Source organism: Carcharodon carcharias, chromosome 8 (assembly GCF_017639515.1).
Source record: "Carcharodon carcharias isolate sCarCar2 chromosome 8, sCarCar2.pri, whole genome shotgun sequence".
Classification (NCBI taxonomy): Eukaryota; Metazoa; Chordata; class Chondrichthyes; order Lamniformes; family Lamnidae; genus Carcharodon; species Carcharodon carcharias.
This window is the reverse complement of record NC_054474.1, coordinates 117,040,332-117,045,844: the sequence shown is the minus strand read 5'-3', so window position 1 is coordinate 117,045,844 and position 5,513 is coordinate 117,040,332. Positions and strand designations below refer to the sequence as shown.

General features: G+C 46.0%; 1 long non-coding RNA gene across 1 annotated transcript; it reads right to left on the bottom strand.

The window, feature by feature from the left end:
• Positions 1 to 576: 576 nt before the first annotated feature.
• On the bottom strand, positions 577 to 4,291 carry LOC121280815. Its single transcript, XR_005943713.1, has 3 exons — positions 4,175 to 4,291; positions 1,508 to 1,534; positions 577 to 691 (listed from the first exon to the last, which is right to left on the bottom strand). It is a non-coding gene; the product is annotated as an uncharacterized LOC121280815 (long non-coding RNA).
• Positions 4,292 to 5,513: the final 1,222 nt, after the last annotated feature.

Genomic DNA, 5,513 nt, shown 5'->3' with positions numbered 1-5,513 from the left:
AGGGCAGGTACTGGCAAAACAAAATTAACCCAAACCTAAATAATAATGACACCTGAAAATCCCTGAAATGGTGAGAGTCTGCTCCCTCAAAGGTATCTCACACAATAAGTACAGGAGAATTGGATAGATACCTGAAAAGCAAGGGTTTTCAGGGCTTTGTGAAAAGAGCAGGGAATGGGAGTGTTTAGATAACTTTTTCAAAGAGCACAATAAGTTGATTGACCGTCTTCTCTACTGTATGATTCTATGAGAGTATGGATTGAAATAGTGAATACAGAGAGTCATTGCACTTTATTCTGAATGCTCCCACTTTTCTAAATACTCGTTGTAACAGTGAAAAATCAGGAGTGTCATCAACCCAGCACCCCCCCACCCCCCGCCCCCCCCCCACATGCCCGATTCTTCAAACTGTACACTCTTCAAGGCAGGGCCCGCCCTGGGGGTAGAGTCTTTATTTACCATCAAACTATTAGTATATAAATTGTGCAGTCTGAACAGGGACTGGATGACAGCTGCACTGTGCACCAACTTTAAGCGCTTGCCCAAGCTATATTGAGTCTCTGGAATGACAATGTACACTGGTGTGTGGAATCAAGCTGTCCACTTTTAATACCTCAATAGTTGCTTTTGCTAAGCAGAGTTTCAAATCCTTTCGATCCTCACATTCTCGAGCAATGATGTTCTCAACTACCTGTAGGAAGAGTAGATGGAGTGAGACAAAGAGCAGACACATGCTTAAAACTGCGTCAATATTACCAACGTACCAGACTTTGAGATTCCCTATAATTAAAAGTGAGAAAACCCACAGATCCTATTAAACACTCCAAATATTTTCAATCTCCCACTTCACAGCATTGGAATAATTTCATCATCCTGCAAACCAAACTGCTTCCCTCTTCAACAGCACATTGGAATACTGAGGGCTGGGCTCACAAGCTAATAGCTTTGGCTAGTTGTTTCAACTGAATGGTCAGCCTGAGAGATCCCTCACTCATAGCAGCCCAATAATTCCTATAGATGGAAACTGGACAAGTATGAGAAGATAAGCAGGCAGTTGAGAAAATCCAGCTTGGTGAACCGAACGAGAGGATGACTAGAGATGAGTGTTCCCTTCACAGAGGAATAGGTACATATAGTGCCTCCCATTCTGTGTGATCAGTTAACAGTGATTGACTGGAATGGGTAGACATGGCAGGTTTCCTTTTCCTGCCTGTAACATGGATATAAAGATGGCAGAAATACAAAATAGGACAAAGGGAATTTTCATTGATTGGAGTGCTGTGGTGAGGGATTTTCCGTAGGGTGACTAGTCACATCTGTACACTGTACAAGTTCAATATGACTACTGATTTTCCAAAAATATACTTAATTTATAAAATTTGTAAAAGTACATACAAAACATTTCAACTTGAAAATTACAGAAAGTGCCATAAAACTCAACTTGTCTCCATACAGGGTGTTCCACCCCTAGGTGCCTCCATACAATTGTAATTCTTTTGATATTTACCATATACATTCATGTCAGGCATACAGTCTGTGGGCAAAAAATTTCATATTGAAAAATTACAAAAAGTACAATAGAATTCAACTTTCCTTCATACAACATGTTCCTCGCTGAGGTGCCTCAGTACAATTCCAATACTTTTGTTTTCATATTTAACCCGAGGGTGTTCTATAAATTTTCCAACCCCTTTGCATACTATGGCTGAAAGGCCTTAGACAGTGGCCTTTCCCTATTGCACCTCTGAGGCAGCTGCCTCAAGCTTTAGTGCGTCCCTCAGCACATAGTCCTGAACCTTGGAATGTGCCATTCTGCAACACTCAGTCATGAATAACTTCTTGCATAGGAAGATCATCAAGTTTCGGGTAGACAAAGGAGCGTCTTTCGCCAAATTGAAGTTTGTCTCATTGTGCATCTCTGGGAACAGCCCAGAGAGCACAAAGTCCTGTGTCATAGAGCTCTCGGGATGAACCTCAAGAAAAACCACTGCATCTATCTCCAGATCTTCTTTGCAAAGGCACATTCTAGGAGGAAGTGAACAATGATCTCTTCTTCACCACAGCCACCTCGAGAGCAATGTACAGAGGGGGTGAGATTCTGGGCATGTAGAAAGATCTGACGGGGAGGGCCTTTCTCACCTCCAGCCAAGCTACATCTTGGTGCTTGTTTGAAAGTTCTGATGTTGAGGCATTCTGCCAAATGACTTTGACAGTCTGCTCAGGGAGCCATCCGACAGGATATGCCATCTCCTTTTCCCACAGGGCTTCTAGAACCACTGCCTGATGGATGTGTGGTCAAGGGTGTTTTTCTGTATGAACCACAGCAACGTGGCCAGACCCATTCTTTGCATCTCTGAACACAGGTAGAACCTCAGCAGGTTGTGGCACTTGGTGTTTGCGTACCAAGGGTCTTTGCACAGCTTGATGCAGCCACACACAGGACGATGTTGGGTACGTTTGTTCCTCTTTTCTGGAGGTTTGTACATCGTATCCCTGCGAACAAGGTCCACTTTCAACCTCCAGATAAAGCGGAGGATGGTTCGGGTGAGCACAGGAGTGAGGAATGGGCCAGACCTAGACCAACACTGACATGACCTCTGTGCTTTTGCATTCGATACACCACCACCCTCAATTCCACCACCCACCCACAATCCCACCCCCCACCACCCGCGCACAATCCCACCCCCCAACCACCCACCTACAATCCCACCCCCCACGATCCACGCGCAATCCCACTCTTCACCCACAACCCCGCCCCCCACCACCCACCCACAGCCCCACCCCCCACCCACTCACCCACAAGCTCACCCCCGACCATCCACCCACAACCCCACACCCCACCACAAACCACAATCCCACCAATCATCCACCAGCCACAACAGCACCACCCATCCCCAACCCTACCCCCACACCCCACCACCCACCCACAATCCCACCCCAACCACCCACTACTCCACCTCCCACTGCCCAATGAAAACCCTCCACCCACAACCCCACCCCTACCCCCATCCACAAACCCACCCCAACCCACAACTTTACCCCCACTACACACCTACAACCTCACCTCCACCACCCACCCACCCACAACCTTCCCCACCACCCTTCCCCGATTCCACCCCACCACCTACCACTCTACCTCCCACCACCCAATGAAAACTCCCACCCCCCCACTCACCCACCCACAACCCCACCAACTGTCCACCACCCACAACCCCACCCACCACTCACAACCCCACCCCACAACCTCACCACCCACCCACAACTCCACCCTCTCCCCCACCACCCACCCCACCCCCATCACCCAACCCCAAACCCATCCCCACCACTCACCCACAACCCCACCATCCACCAACCACCCCTACAACCCCCCCTCCACACCACCCACCCACCCAGACCCCTCCCCCAACCCCCCAACCCCCCCCCCCCCCCTCACACCACCCACCCACCCAGACCCCTCCTTCTGCATAACCTCACTCCCCACCAGTCACCCTAGGCAGTTCTAGACCCATTTCCCTTCACTCCATACATGAAGATTTTTGCCACAATTCTTCTGGTACTTTGTCAACTGCTTTCAGAAACTTCAGAACAACTACTCATAGCATCTCTTTATCCAACACCTCTCATTTCTTCAAAGCAGGGTGTAAAAGAAAGATCGGGAATGGGACTAATTGGATAACTCTATCAAAATTTCTGAATGGGTACAATAGATTTCTTTGCTGTCTGCTTCCATAAGTCATATAATTAGAGTCTTTCAGAAAGCTTTGAGAAATACATGCCAACTGTTGAGAATAAATAAGCTTCATGTGCTTCATCTTGGAATACAGGAGTTGGTGGAGTTAAGATCTGCAGAGTTGCAGTAGGTGTCAATGTAAATAAGGTGTTATTCTGCTGTCTCCACCAGTCTGCCAGAGAGAAGATAAATTACTGTATTTCATGCACCTACGGATTAGGTGGGATTCAGCTTTATGGGAAGAGGGTGGGTAAGTGGGATTGAGGGATATGGCACGAGGGTGGGTAGGTGGGATTGAGGGATATGGCGAGAGGGTGGGCAGGCGGGATTGAGAGCTATGACGTGAGGGTGGATAGGTGGGATTGGTTTAGTATGAAGAGGCAGTTGCTCAATGTCATCATCTTTTCCTGTTCCTAACATGTCTTATGTGGCGATTTCACTCACCCGATCAACTTTTTGGAATTTGATGCTCTCTTGCGTCACCTCCTTGCGCATTTGTCCAATTTTCTCGGCATTTTGCGCTATCTCTTTCTCCGCCGTTTGATAGTAAGCATTCTTGTACTTCTCTGAAAATTAATTTAACAGCATAAATGGATCATCTCACTAAATGTGGAGAAATCTAGAATGTTCTGCTCCCTAATAATCTGAAGCAGACAGGTTAATCTAATGCAACCACCAAATGCCACACACTAGCAAATCAGAGAACCTGCTTAGTTTACAAGGCATCGAACCTTCACAGTGACGGAGTGTGAAAAACTAACATAGGAATAAGAAACAACAAAGGAAATTGTGTATATTAAATGGAATCGGGGGAACGGAGGGTTATACTGTGTACATGGTTGGAGACAGTTAGGAATTAGTGCAATTAGGAGACAGAGTGAGGAGTTAGACCATATATTAAATATGAGATTGGGACTCAGGGGAGGGAGTGCAGGATGTGACCAGCAAAGACAGTGAGGAGTAAGTGTATTTTAAATGGGGCAAGGTATGACCAACAGAGAGAGTGTGAGGGGTTAGAGTGACAGTAAGGGTATGTTGTTAATGATTACTCAGATGGTGGGGTGCATACACAAACAGGAAACTGTGAGCAAAGTGCCTGGGATTTTATGAGATGGTGGTCAGTAGGGAACACATTGGTCTCTGTCCAGTCTACAAATGACCCTAGGTCACATGTCTCTTTACATTACACTGTTGGACATAGTGTTTCCCACTATTAACATTTTCTATGCCAGATACTGTAGGGAGTCAGGCATGAGAGTCCCTTTGGGAGTCTCACTTAGGTTCGGAGCCATGCTCTGGACAGGAATGAGTGGCTATGACAAGTAATGTGTTAAACAACAATTTTATTGAATTGTAATTATAATAACATGACAATTATAACTCATAATAGAAGAGGAGAAAAATAAGTATAAGGAAAGAAAGATAATTTTATTGAAAGGAGAAAACACTTTATATGTATCAGAAAAGACAAAAGATTTTTGTTTTTAAGCGCAACCTATTTGGTGTGTTCCACAACAGCTCCTGAAAATGGATAACCCCAACTTTAGCCTGTTCCATAACAGCACCCTGCGTTACCATCTCCTTGGTACATACATTACCAAGTCATTGAGTAACCTTATGGGTTGGCACTACGGTCAGTCACTTCATTCTTGGCCCTTTCTCCTGTCTTCAATGGTGACTATTCCACTACAGCTACAGCAGTGAGTCCCCGAAAAGCGTCTCTTTAAGCCAAATATCTGCTCCATTCCAGCCTTCCGAGGCCTGCTACAGTCTTTTCTCAAAA